Here is a 15,437-nt window from a genome sequence, read left to right as displayed (position 1 = left end):
TTCTGGGTGGCGGCGAGAGACAGAGAAAGAAAGAGAGAGAATGGGTGGTTGGGGTAGGAAAACGAGAGCCGTTGCATGGGCATCGAGAGGCTGTGGCTCGCATGGCGTGAGAGAGGCGACTCTGGTTGGTAGCACGAGTTGAGAGAGACTGATGGTTTGATCACAGAGAGGTACTACCTCGTATGTTGCATGCGTACTCTATTATTTCTGGCTCGGCAAAACTCTCAACACACACACACAGCAGCACGTGCTATCACCATAGCTGGCTTGGCAGGTAGTCGTAGACTGTTGGAGGGGCCGGTGTTCATGTAGGGGCTGGTGTATTTTGTAAAGCTCCACTGCATCCACGCTGCGCGACAGCTCTGTCTGCCATGCTGCTCTATGTTTGTTTTACAAAAAAAAATACTCTCTTTAATTATAAATTCGGGGTCTAATTAACTTGGGGTAGGATCCCATGAGAAAATACGAATAGGCGAAAAAAGAATTTATGTTATTTTTAATTCCCTCTACTTCTTATGACATAACACCTCCAATCCTTCTCCTATTACTCTGCTTCGTTGTCTACTATACAGATCCTAAGATCACGATATTTCTCTTGCTTGTTAATACATATATATACGTTAATATCGTGTACACTTTGCTCATAATATAAAATTGTCATTCCTACTATCTTATTCAGATATCTTCCACTAATTACAAATTAATAAAGAACTAATGCTAGATTTTTTTTTGCAAAAAAAGTAATAATATAAAACAAGGACATAGAGTTATAAATTTTGAAAACCAGAAGGAAACAAGAGCACTTAGCTTTTGGTTATCAGAATCTGCAATCTCGAGAACGTAGCCTCAGCTCTGATACCACTGCTATAGACGGATACGTGGCTGCCCTGCAAAATACTCGAAATATCGCATAGCAAGACATAAACAAATAATCTACGTACCTGTCGACTCGCACAAATCCATACTCGAGCACAATACAAATAGAGAGAGACAGAGAGCGAGAGAGATTGAGAGAGAACGTGCAGATGCGCCTCCTACAGCGGAGTGCCACACCGGCACGGCAAGAAAGGAGAGAGGACAGGAGAGAAGAATACACAGACACTGGGTGCAATCTTCTCCCGTGCAAGAGTGACCATTTCCCTCTTGCACGTATTTAATTTATAGATTCTTGAATGGTCAAAGTGAGTACAAAGTGGCCGGCCGGACATAATTGGCCAAAGCTCATAAAGAGCACTTGAATAATAAAATATACATAAAACATGATATCCTTTGCAATAGCCTAGCTCTGTCAAGCCTTTTCCACCTGTCAACTGCAACAAATCATAAAATATCATTTCTATAACATTTTCAACAGCTAAACTGCTTTTGACTGCATTAATTAATGTTTTCTTGAATTTGAGCCATGTGCCACGTGGTGGCTTCTGTAAGGAGCTAAAGGAAAAAGAGCCTTTGGCTCACCAAGTAATTGAACTAGTGTGGTCGACGGCCAAAGGCCATCTCTCCTTCTCTCTCTCTCTCACGCGGGCGCTCAGTGTAGACTCCATTGTATCACTGGAAGAGCAAGACACACAGGTCAGATGAACCAGTTTTTGCCACATGGCACGCCTGGGGGGTGGGGGGGAGGGGGGATCCCTCTCCCTTTTAGAATATTATAGATTTGAACCATGTGTCACATGGTGGATTCTGCAAGGAGAGAAAGGAAAATGAGCCTTTGGCTCACCACGTAAAAATCTCGCACGGCGTTCATCCACATGGCTGGGAATTTTTAACGGCAAAATCAGACAGTGCGCATGTAGAAGCTTTTTTAATCAACAATGCGTATAGCTATTTATAGCACATGTGTAGCAGCTTTTTTTACTGACGATGTGAACATATGTTTATACATAGACAAAGACATCTTACACTTTATAACAGCAAAAAGTGCGCAGCAAAATGCACGCATTAGATTTATAAAGTGAATCTCCATGACTTGCTTTGCATAGCGCATCTCCATCAGCTCTTTCTCGTGTGCAATCTGCTCTTAAATTCAGCTAGTGTGCCTTTTTGGTTTGAGTGTTGAATGATATGAATCAATGTAGTAGTTTTGAAATGAAGAAAACAAAACTAGAAGCTTGAGTATTAATGTACATGATTTAATCTGTCAATGCAGCTTGATCCAAAGGCACCTCTTCTCAAAGTTGCTCCCAAGCCTCCGCAACCTCACCACATCATTGAAAGTTGACAATTAGGTGATGTATCAAGAAAAAGTGTTTCAAGATTAGCACTTTCTACTATGCAAAGAGATGCAATATGTGCATGGGATGTTGTGGCCCCAAAGGAATGAAAAACCATACGTAATGTATGGCCGGGAGGTGGCACCATCCTCACCCAAATTTTATAAACCATAGAGAATGTGCCTTTCTCCGGTCACATGTTTTCAACTCCAATGTTGAAGGGATGCCAATGCTTCTCCTCCGGTGTTGGAGGATGACATTCTTTTTGAAAAGTACACTTATACAAGAAGAAGATCTTACCTTCTATACTCTTTATAATGCAGATTAAATTTTTTAAGGAAGGAGAGACCCTCCATGTGTCATTCACTCCTTCACTTAAGAGAAAACCTCTCTAAAATGAAAAAGGGAGAGTAAGATTGTAAGAAACAACATGCAAACAATATGCAGCTTTTCAGCTTTTGTCATAATGTAAAATCAAAAGAACTTCTTCTTCTTTAGTAGTACAAAGTGCTTTAGTCATAGAAAGTCAAAAGAAGACTTTCTCCTCTACATAGAATAAATGTATTGGTTTAGATGCACATAAAAAAAGGAGATAAGTTTAGCGGAGATTTTATCATTTAATGAGAATTTAATTTTTGAAGATATATTTGGTTTCTTTTTCAAGAGGTTTTTTCAAGACCAATATTGATATATATATTTTTTAAAGTTTTTATTTCTTTAAAGAGATTGAAAGAAAACCAACTCGTGTGGTGTAGGCTTAGGGTAGTTTCACTTTGAGAAAATATATGCAAATGAAGGAGTAGTTATCCATGTTATTAACCATGAGAGAGAGAGAGAGAGAGAGAGAGAGAGAGAGAGAGAAAGAGAGAGATTTTCCTTTCAAGCTCATAGGGTTCCATCTCACCAAGGACACTCTTCAAGCCCTTCAATTTTCTCGGGGGGTCAATTAATATTTATGCGACTATCACGTGCGTACATCGGAAGGGGTTATTAAATTTTCTTCTCACATTTTCACATACAAAAAGGTAGCATAAAATGTAACTGGTTTTTTTTTTTACAGACTGAATTATTTGTCAAAAATTCACAGATAAAGAGTTTAAAAATAGTCCTTGAACGCAGGTGATATACAAAATTTATATTTAGTGACACACCAAATCAAATTTCCAAGATAATATGGTTTTCTTAGAGTAATAGTGTATTTTCAAAAGGATAGCTAACATTTTTTACCCATAAAAAATAAATAAAATGTCCAACATAAATCAACCCTCACATTGGCACCCCAAATAGGGTGAGAGATTGCCCAGTTAACGTACCTTTTACCAGTTCTTGGATATTTTGTCATTTTTGTTTTTAAGAGTTAAACCATGGAAAATGCTTAAAAACCAATAAATTCTCTAAATTTTGATAGGCAAAGGTGCCTATCAAAAATCAACCCCCCCCCCCCCCAACACACACACACACATAGAGAAAAATGTTTTAGTGTCGAATGAATGACGCAGCAAGCAAGCAGAAGGGAGAAGAGGAGAAAGAGAGAATAAAATGTTTAAGGGTATAAGGACAATCTAAACAAACTCTAAAGTTACACAACAATTCTTTAACACTTGAATATCTATGGAATGGAAGGGGGGGGGGGAGGAGAGAGAGAGAGAGAGAAGAAGAAGAAGAAGAAGAAGAATAATAATAATAATCCCAGAAGATATATATGGCAACTTGGGTGGTAATAAAGTTATTTTTGTTTCATCTCTCTCTCTCTCTCTCTCTCTCTCTCTCTTGCACGCGCACACACACACACACACACATGCGTCTTGAACAAAGAAGAATTTAAAATGTTGTAGGAGCAATCCAATGAGATCTAAAAGATCTATTCGATGGTCTCCAGTTCAAGACCTTAGAGAGAGAGAGAGAGAGAGAGAGAGAGAGAGAGAGAGAGAGGCCAATCATAGCCATCTATACTTTTCTGTACAAAGATTGAGAAAAAGGAGTTTGCTCATCCCTTTCATGCAATGACTTGAGGTCATCACTTCAATCGTACTGCCAATTTTTCAACTACTATACCACGATGACATCATATGTGTATGCACACATGAGCTCCATGCAAACTGCTATCCATCTAATACGTGTGTGTGTGTGTGTGTGTGTGTGTGTGTGTGTGTGCGAGAGAGAGAGAGAGAGAGAGAGAGAGAGAGGGTTTTGGGCGGGCGGGCGGGCGGGCGGGGGGGACACGAAGGGAGCATAAAAGTTTTGAATGTCATAGTTATTGTACTATAACAACAACAAGAGGCTTCAAGGCCTATGTGACAAATCTTCGATATAAGAATATATATATGTACACACACACACACACTATAATATATATATATATGTATGCATGTATACATATACATACGTACATACATACACACACACACACACACACACACACACACACACACAAATACACATATATACATGTATATGTGTGTTTGTGTATATACTCAAGTAGGACATGATACTCATATTCTCAAATTTTCAAGGAACCTAATGTGTACACAAAAAGGGACTATCCTACATTGCTTCAATGCCCAATTACACATTTAACAGAGCAACAATTAAGCCAAATGGTTGGTATAGTATAGATTTTGTGCAAGGAAATAGGCTCAAGCTGGTTGAATACAATCTACTCTCTCAAAGAGGAATATGGTTTTGTAATTAGAGGATAAAGATAGAGAGAGGTCAATGGCATGCATGATTTTACACCCCGCCCTTCAGTTTAACATAATGGCCAAAACTCCTACAAAAATAAACAATTGAGCAACCTTACTTTGCTTTCATTTCAATCACATTTTAAGATGCAAATGATGTGATAGAAATGCTTTTATGATCTCGTATATTGCTTTCCTCAGCCCTGTGCTCAAGATGGCTAAGTGTAACTGGAAAGAATTCTTAAAAACAGTGAAAAGGTTTCTTTGGAAGAACAACACAAAAACCTCCTGGCCGTGGCAGTGGGCTAGATGAGAGGTAGTTTCTTGCCCGGTTGACCAACGAGGGCTCGGAATTCTTAACCCTGTATTTCATGCTGAGGCCCTTTGTGCCAAATTTATGGTCTCACTGACTAAACAGGACCAAGCTTGGGCTATAATGACCAAGGAAATGATTGATGCATCAAAACTGGGATCGAAAGGGGGAAAGTGGAAGGGGGTTGTGATGCACGACAAACTGCTCGCCCCGAAGTGGTCTTATCTTAGATGTGGTGGACTCTCAGGGGAGCTGATGAGGAAGTGTCAAAGTGCGGCCGAGGTTTTGGAATGGGGGGAAGCAACCAGATACTTTAAGAACTCCATTTTGCACTAGTCCCCTTGGCTCTCTAAAATAGTGGGGCTGCCGCAAAGCCCCTATTGGATAGATATGGCCAGGAAGTGAATAATAAGGGGCTTGTTCGACTAGAGAAATCCTGGGATGGCAACAAGAAGTGCTGGAAAATTGCCGACTCTTTAGCCATCCAATTTCAACTGGATGGCCTTGAGATCTTACTAGTGTATAGGGTGATTAAGAAGCTCGATAAGGTGGTGATGCCAATTTTTGAATCCAACTTTGAATGGGACGCTTGGAGATGGCCCGGGAGTGGCCTCTTTTGGAAACCACACTCTAAAGGCATCTACGATGCATTAATGTACGAGGCTGATTGGTGTAGCCCCCTAAAAAAATTATGGAAGAGGCACTAGATGAAAAAACGGTGGGAGTCATGGAGAACATCTGGAAGCCAAGATGGCCTCAGTATATGAAGATATTTATGTGGAAAGTGATGTGGGGTGCTCTGCCGATAGGTGTAAAGATACAAGAAAGAGGCATCGGATCCGATCGGTGCTCGGGGTGCAGAATAGCTAGTGAAGACCTAGCCCACCTGTTCATGGGATGCCAGGCAATTAGGGGCATGACTGGGAAAATATGCAAGTAGATATAAAGGACATGGCAAATTAAGTTCTTCAAGAATGATTTGTTATTTGGTAGTAAAACAGGATGGGAAGTCCTGCTCTTCTCGTATGGACTCAAATAATCATGTACTACTTTTTCCACCATATTTGGCAAGCAAGGAACCGTCGCGTGTTTGAGGGGGATCTTGCTGTGGCAAGCTTTTGTGAAATCACGCAAGAGAGCAGATTGATGATCCACATGATCAGATGCAAAAAAGCCTCAGAGGATTGGCCTAGAACAATACATAACATATTGTAATGAGTAAAGCTGAGAAGTAGGAATGGTTTTTTTGCCAAGCGGATAAATTGTAATCCTTTGACCCTCAAGGCTCGGTCTGAGCTCGAGGATTGGTGTATATTTTTGTTCTTAATACTATCCACTCACAATTGTGAGTTTTGCACACAAAAAAAAAAGATGCAATGATGTGAAAGTGTACGTGAACAAATAGTGTGCACTTTATCCTACTAAGTTTCTATGTATTGTTGTGATTAGGTGATGATGTAAACCATTACCATGCTTGTGAACATAGATAGAGATCCAAGAGAAGCATCTAGAGAGCAGCATAGATGTAATCACATTCTTAATATTAAGAGAATGTCATCTCGTCTCTTTGAAACTTGAAGCTTTTCTGGTACATTGGAAACTATGAGCCCTTATATTTTCACAACTCTACTCTTACACATGAAAAGTTTTATAATTACACACTGTAGCAATTATTGGCCTTCATCTTTAAAAACTTACTGGCTCATAAGAAAGATGCAAGGATAGAAGTAAGTAAGAGAGTAAAGTAGAGATATTGAATTCAATTGTGTTCCTATTGTTGAAACCAATTCTAGAACCCACTTCATTTATAAAAAAAAAAAACTTTATTGTTACATTGATTTCATACGGCTTTCATCTCTTCACACCATGTTAACTTACCTAATTTGTATAATCAACATTGGTAGCATTGTTAAACCAAGATACACCAAAAGGAGGAGACTCTCTCTCTCTCTCTCTCTCTCTCTCTCTCTCTCTACCACAATAGAAGTAGAGCACTCCTAAGTTTTTTGAACAAGGGTTAGCACCGTATGAAAAACAATGTCTATGAGAAGCTCCCAAGCTTGGTATCAAGGAATGTTTTGTAGAATCTTACATATATTTATGTTTGTTAGAATCTTCAAGAGGTTGTGTAATGCATTACTTTTAGAAACGCAATAGAATATACATGTAGGAATAGAGTATTGATAGTGATGTTTCTTTGGCTGCAGCAACGCGCGGATCACATACTACTTAACTTTTGCTATAGCCCATAATTGTGCGCTATATGCATCCACCTTCATCCAATAGAGAGAGAACCAACTGGGTCAACTCCAGCTATTACATCCAATTCCTCACTTCTTCTTCTTTCCACTCTTAGCAACAGGCTTCTTAGCGTTGCCCTTAGCACCCTTGATGTTGAAATTTCATTTCTTCTTTCTGATGGTAGGTGGCCTTGTTGATACATCGCCTACATGGAATGACATTCCTAACAATGTCAACAGCTTTTGACCTTCCTTATCAGTCTTTGCTAAGGTAACGATGGCAATGTCCATCCCTCTAGGCTTTTTTATGTTGTCAAATTTAATTTTTGGAAACACGCCCTGCTCTCTCACACCAAGATTGTAGTTCCCCTTCTCATCAAAGCTATAAGGACTGACACCTAGGAAGTCTTGTGTATGAGGAAGCACCAGGTGTTCAGCAGTCAATCCAAGAAATAATACATAAGCTCTCCTCTCAAGGTGACAGCTATACCGATGGGTACACCCTGGCAAATCTTGAAACCAGCTATGGCTTTCTTTGCACGAGTGATGTTAGCCCTTTGCCCTATAACAATGTCCATGCCTTTTATGGTAGCTTCCAAGACCTTGGCATTCTGAGAGCCTTCTCCAATGCCACAGTTGACAACAACCTTTTCTACTTTGGGAATCTGCAAAATATTGGCTTATTGGAACTCCTTGAGAGCGGGCATGACCTTGTTGATGTAAATAGAGTTAAGACGGGGCACCTTGATAGTGGAGCAGGAGCTTCAGTTATAGCAGCTGAGGAGGATCGCATACAAAGGTCATCCCTAGAGACTCTGACAAGCCTGAGAGAGGACAAAGAGGCTGTCATGGAGTCCCGATAGCCATATGAAGACGATGCAACCAGCAAAGACGAAGCTGCAGATGCCATCCCTAATTTTCTTGCTACCACCACCATAGCCTCCTTCTTCTTCTTCTTCTTCCTCCTCTCTCTCTCTCTCTCTCTCTCTCTCTCTCTCTCTCTCTCTCTCTCTCTCTGGGAGGATAACGTAACTGATGCGTGATGCTCATCTCCAACCCCCACTTGCCAATCCTCACACCTGTTTTAACACCTGCCACTTGGTAGATCCTCACATCTGAACCAACAATAGCAAGATAATTCCCACTGAAGTCGCACTCCACTGCATTGGTCAACTTTCTCAAGTCCGACATCTTTACACCATACTGAGTAGTAGTAGCGACAAAATAACCATTGTTCAAGAAAGATATATCGGTCACTGGTCCACTATGCCCTTCAAATTGCGCAACATTGGCTTGAGACTTCACGTCTAAAATTTGCATTAGAGATTTTGCTGCCATCACTAAAATAAGCCCATCAGGGTGAAATGAAGCGGATGTATAGGCTTCCTACACGAACGTCTCATTTACTGAAACCAAGCAGTCACCATAGTAAGATTGCCCGAAATTGTGCAGAACATGTCTAGCTCCGCCTTCCTTCCTCTCTCTCAGATGCCAAAGAGACTATGAGCAGATTTTAAGTGGAGAAAATTTCTCAAAGATACACTTTAATTGTCATGTTAACTAATTGCACATCACATTAGATGCTTCAAGCACAAATTGATTGTTACTTACGAATGTGACTAATCGTGACTAATTATTACAATTGGCTCAAGCTGCACTAGGCTTTGGTTGCGATAGCGGCTGCAGTTCTTTAAGGGGATTCGAGATAACAACATCAATCAAGCCATACTCTTTGGTCCCCTTAGCACTCATAAAAAAATCTCTATCTGTATCTTGTACAATCTTCTCTAACTCAATATCAGTCTGCTGGCCTTGTGCACCACCAAGAGGCTGATAAATCATGATTCGTGAATTAGGTATGTTGTACCTTTTGCCCTTGCTTCCACTGCTCAACAAGAAGGTGCCCAAACTAGCTGCTAATCCGACACACACAGTGCTAACATCCACTCAGCTAATGTGCCGCATCATGTCAAAAATTGCCATCCCTGCTGTAACAGAGCCACCGGGATCGAAGAATTGCCATCCCTGTTGTAACAGAGCCACCAGTATCAAAGAGTTGACATACATTACAATATCCCAACTCGGATCTACAACATCCAAGTAAAGAAGCTAGGCCACAATCAGATTAGCCATATCATCTTCAACGACTCCACCACAACGGATTGTTCTATGCTAAAAAAGCTGGCTTATGACACTTTGAAAATGTTCCTACAACATGGGAGGTGAGCCCTGCCCTCCTTGTGCATAAGGACTCGAGTACAAGGTTTCGGGGACCTCCAAATCATTCCTGATTGACCATATTCCACTTGCAATGTTTGAAGTTGGGCTCCACAAGCCCTCTGATTGTACAGAAGCATGTGGTATCAATCCTACACTAGTGGCCAGCTTCATTCCGGAATAAGAGGCAGGAGGGCCAGTTGAAAGTTGATGGTGGAGGGTGCGTTTTTAGCGAGTCGTTGAACCCGCCTTGGTTGTGCGCTTCCACTGCTCGCCAATTGTCCTACGGGAGCCCCACCCGCACAACTACCTACTGGGACCACTCCCCAATATCAAAGATATCCAATCAGCCCTTGAAGCACTACCTCTTCCATCAGCCCCATGTTGTACTATCCTGCGGACTCTTGCAGGCTCTTTGTTACTGTCGATGTTGGCCGTGTACACACCACGCCCACTTGCGAGCTGCTCCTACCCTACAATTCCGCCTCCACACCACTTCCTTCAAGGCCGGCCCACCTGTTGCAATATTTTGGCTCCATGACTGTTGTACCTTCATCTCAGCTGGCTACTCTTCATGAGATGGCATGCTGCCCACCATGACCCTTGTCAACACTTGCGCCTGTCACCACCCAGACCATACCCGCTCTATTCTCCTTAAAACTAGCCACCCCCCTTGGTTTGACCTGTGCCAATTGTCTCCCATGTGCTTCGAGATGCCTTAACCATCATGAGGCTGGCATCGAACCCATAATCTGTCTGGATTTTTGCTCGCTCTCAACCTGCCACCCTCATGAAGATCTTAAGCACATCGCATTCTCTCTCTCTCTCTCTCTCTCTCTCTCTCTCTCTCTCTCTCTCTCTCTCTCTCTCTCTCTCTCTCTCTCTCTCTCTCTCTCTCTCTCTCTCTCTCTCTCTCTCTCTCTCTCTCTCTCTCTCTCACACACACACACACACACACACACACACACACAGTGTGAAACGCAAGTAGTTCGCTCTCTCCTGTCTCAAATCAGTAGTTTGCGCTCCCTCTCTTTCTGTATGACACATAGAAACACACTGCACTATTGCGGAGAAATAGAGATCGCTGCTCTTTTTAGCCGGGCTGCCCTCTATTTTTCAAGGTGAGCTTTTTACCCAATTACAACTCACCAAGCGGATTTCTTTCGCCGGGCTGCCCTCTATTTTTCAAGGTGAGCTTTTGACTTAAGGGAAAATTACCAAAATACCCTTCTAATTTGAGGAAATTCCCAAAATACCCCCGATATTTTGTCATAAATTCCCAAAATGCCCACAACTATTTATAGCATGCATGTAGCAACTTTCTTAATTGACGATCTACACATATGTTTATACATAGACAAAGACATCTTACAGAGTGATTGAAGATGAGATTCATTGTATTAAGCTTCTGAGAGCCCCGAACTGGCAAGCCTTTGTGCACAATCTAGGTGCCAAGCCTCCTGCTTCCTGAAGGTTTACCAATCAAATTTGCTATTTTTGTTTGGATTCTCTCAAATTAAGGTTTAAGTACTAAGAAGGGCATCATTTGTGACTGCATCCCTAGGTCAAGAGCCTAGATACCCTCCCAATTGTTATGTGTGGGGATTCCAATGGCTACATATTGACATGAGGGAAAATACGTTCTCTTGCATTCGCGGAAGCCTTTTGTATGTCCGGTGCTAGGTTCTCTTCTTAGGTAATTTTTCCTCTTCACAGGATAGGGTCTCATGTACAAGGTATGCATAGCTACATAATATCTAGCGTTAGACAACGGAATACAAGGATTCCCTTCGAGAGGAGTGCACCGGAGTGGATCGAATCACCCGCCGGATAACCTTCCAGCTGTTATACACTAATGGAATTCAATCTAAAAGCTTCTCACATGCTATGATAAAACTCAATCGTGCATTAACACGGTTTGCACCCAATTGTGAGTCGCAGACTCATATGGGATACATGCAAGAGCAGGATCTCCTTGCACCTCCCAAACCGCAATCACTTTTCTTAGGATGTTGCTAGCATGTAGTCACATACGCTCAATATAGCAATTGAAGCAGGCAGGAACCATGTCGACAAGCTCATTCACAATGCTTTAGCCGACAACATCTTGATGGTTATTACAAGAATCGATAAGTGAATATCAAAGTAGAAGGGTACAAATTTTATACACGCTCAATATAGCAATTGAAGCAGGCAGGAACCATGTCGACAAGCTCATTCACAATGCTTTAGCCGACAACATCTGTCATAATAATCAATATCTAATTCTCCTAAATGATTTTCTCATATTAAACTGATCATTTAATGTGGGGAAGTGCCAAGGGAGAAAAAGATAGAATATTGGTTAAGTTAGCAGACCGGCCACAGTAGGGATCCAAAGGAGGGAAAATAGGGATCCAAAGGGGGGGCCATCTGCAAAAGAGCCATGTGAAACAATGGGCCAAAAAGACCCTAAGGTTCAGCCCATTAAGACTTCCAAAATGCTAAGGTTCCAAAATTCAAAGGTTGTGTCCAAAGGTCAACCCTAGGGAAAATTGGATGCTTAGTGTGTGCCCTAAAAGTCTTTGCATATCCCTACATGGGAGGGGGCGAGCCCCAAAGCTAGGGGATGAGAGAGAAAGCCACACACACACACACAGGCTCCCTTTACACAAAGGGAATGAGGGACACATGTCAGCTCCCTAGGCCAGATGCCCACAAGGTGTGCCCAATTCCTATTGGAAGACCCTTGAAGTGGACCAATGAGAATTAAGCTAGAGTAAATCTAGTTTAATTAATTTAAAAACATTTAATAAAAGAAACCAATAAGAATTAAGTGTCCTAGAAGACTATTGGGCAGTCTCCCAAAGGGTCCAATGAGCATTCAGGAGCCCCATGGCTTGCCTGATTCCTATTGGCCAGGAGGCAAAGGGGTCCAATGAGAGTTTAGTTTAATTATTTAATTACCTAAAGCTCTCACAAAAGGGGAAAGGGGGACACATGTCAGAAGGCTATCACTTATGCTGCTTAATCCCTATTGGCTTGACCTGGGGAGGTCCAATGAGGCAAAAGCCAGACTTATTTAGCAGCTAGGGCTCGCCCAAGAGAGGTGGGGGGGCTGATTTTTGCTTGGCATTGACACACACACTCTCACACTTGACCATGTGTGAAGGGAAAATACTCTATCTCCTCCCAAGCTTTAATGGAGAGCTCATCACCTACTCCAAGCTTGTGAGATAGAAGCCTACATCAACACTCTCTTGGCATGTGGATGCAAATCCAACCAAGAGCCAAGCTTCAATGCATGCTCATCTTCTCTACCAAGCTAATTACTAAGCTAAGCTATGCTAATATGAGTGATTATGTGAGGAGATGTACTTCTTTCTCGTAAGATACTTCTTTTTCCTCTCAATCTACTCTCATACCCTGCTAGCTCTCACCATCTTCGAAGGTGTGTGAGGTCTTGGGTCTGAGAACGGGGATAATTCAAGTTGTGTTTGATTAAGTGTTTTGCTTGGTGTATGAAGCTTCCATCTTCATTGCACTAGCTAGTCTTGAAGGAACACAAAGAATTGTATTGTACAATGTCTCTCTTGATGGGAGAAACCATAATACAAAGCCTTTTGGAGGGGGGACCGGCTCCATGCAAATCCGGTCCTCAACTGTTGTCAATAGCTTAATTGCTCTCTCTTTTGAAAGTATTGTCGATGCTATCTAACTAGGTGTTATGCTTTTTGTTGCTCTCTCCACCCAAGCACTCTTGTAATTCTCATTAGGAATCAACTCTAATGAAATGCCCACTATGTTCATGCTAAATTCCGCTACACAAAAGATTTTAGGCCATTAAATGTTACATTGGTATCAGAGCTGAAGGTTTCTCTTTTCTTGCTCAAGAAGGGAGGTCCTCAAGCTAGCTACAAATGGTTGGTATTATTAATTGCCTGTGAGTAAGTAGAATAGGGATTTTTCAGTCTTTCAGTGCGCCTGCCTTTGTGCAGTTAACGGGGCATCACCGTCGAGAGCTATGGTCTTAATAGTGGAGTCCTACGGGGCTTGCCTACGGCTTAACCACTAATGAGCTATTAGAAGCTTGACAGGAGCCGGTGCTGTTTTGGTGTCGAAAGACCCTCTCTTCTATTCCTTGCAATTAATGGTATTCGAGCCGCGGGTACAGTAGCTTGAGTGCTTTTTCTAAAGGGGTAAAGAGGAGTAGCAACTAGGGCTTGAAGTGCCAAAGTACACCTAAAAAGTTTACACCTAAAAGTTGTTAGAATGGCTGACAATATTAAAGAGAGTGAAATTAATGTTGATAACTTTGATTTTGCTCATGAGCAAGCTACTAATGATGCTTCAATGCTTGTTAATTATCTTGTTTCTAGGCTTCAACAAGCCATGGGCAATCCATCTCTCCAAAGTGAAGTGCAACGGCAGCTCCGTGCTCACGGGATTCTCCAAGCTCATCACCATGACGAGAGAACACCTAGGAAGCCTCCTTGTGAGACTACCAAAAGAGGTCTCTCTCCGATTCGGGAAGAAGAAGAGAATCCATATGAAGGGCTCAAGAACTTACTTCTTGATGATGCATCTCCTTCCCAAAGGAGAACTCAAGAGCCTCCACCGAAGGAACGAGAAAGAAGCGAGTCTCCCGCCACCTCGGCGGAGATGGCTCCACGAAGACGGCGGGCTAAACGCTCTCCATCACCACCAAAGCGGAGAAGACCATCACACTCTTCTCCACGCCATAATTCAAAGAGGGATGATAAAAAGCAAGAGAAGAAAAAGGCGAGAAAGAGGACACCCTCTTCTCCATCTTCTTCATCCTCTTCCTCTTATGAAAGCTATGGTGAAGACGACAAAGATCAAGACAAAAAAAAGGCGAGAAAGAGGTCACCCTCTTCTCCACCTTCTTCAAATTCTTCATCTTCTGAAGAAAGTGATGGTGCAACTTTTGAACCATCAAAAAGAAGAGGCCATAGAAAATCCTATGCCGCATGGAAGAGGTCGTCCAAGCTGAAGAAATTCAAAGAGGGAGGGAAGAGCATCTCTTTCCTTACCTATGATGGCACCTTCGGTGCTACAGACAAAGTTTTGGCCTTTATCCAGCAATTCGATGCGGCGTTTGGAGATGAGGGCTTCACGGAGTCCTCTAAGCTACGCCATGTAGCTATGCACTTTCAAAAGTCCGCCAGACAATGGTGGTCTAGCCTACGAGCCAACGGTGAAGCTCCACGAACATGGAAGGCTTTAAGAGCTTCCATTATGAAGCAATTTTTGGCCACCGATGCCAAAGACAAAGTACTCACCGAATGGCGAAGCTTAAAGCTCTCTCCCAATGAATCCATCCACAAATATGTAGACAAGTTTTGGGACCTACAACTCAAAGCCACTGTCTTCAAAAAGTTGGATTTTGGAGAGCAAAAGCAACAATTTTGTGCGGGCTTAACCGAAGAAATGGCGGAGTATGTCACCTCCCAAAGGCCACGTACCATATCGGCGGTAATACACCATACTATGGTGGCCTCGCGAATCAACTTCCAAACGGGGGGTAAAAGAAATAATAAGCCCCCGGAAAACAAGGGTTCCAATGAGCCTAAGGGGAAGGACAATGTCCAAAAGTCTCCTAAGGGCAATTCCAACAAAGCTAAAGAGAAGGGAGTTTACAAAGGAAAGAATAAACTCTCTCCTGAAGAGCTTGAGCGTTATCGTAAAGATAACCGGTGTTTCAAGTGCGGCGAACAAGGGCATGCGTACCGCGCTTGTCCCCAAAATAACAACCGCCAAGATCCTCCTAGAG

The 15,437-nt window shown here is 42.2% G+C and overlaps 1 pseudogene; it reads right to left on the bottom strand.

The window, feature by feature from the left end:
• Positions 1-9,094: 9,094 nt before the first annotated feature.
• LOC147437884 (ATP-dependent Clp protease proteolytic subunit 5, chloroplastic pseudogene) lies at positions 9,095-9,838 on the bottom strand (annotated as a pseudogene).
• Positions 9,839-15,437: the final 5,599 nt, after the last annotated feature.

The sequence above is a fragment of the Adiantum capillus-veneris genome, chromosome 17, assembly GCF_014529385.1.
Source record: "Adiantum capillus-veneris isolate H3 chromosome 17, ASM1452938v2, whole genome shotgun sequence".
Taxonomy (NCBI): Eukaryota; Viridiplantae; Streptophyta; class Polypodiopsida; order Polypodiales; family Pteridaceae; genus Adiantum; species Adiantum capillus-veneris.
This window is presented reverse-complemented; position numbering and strand designations above follow the sequence as displayed.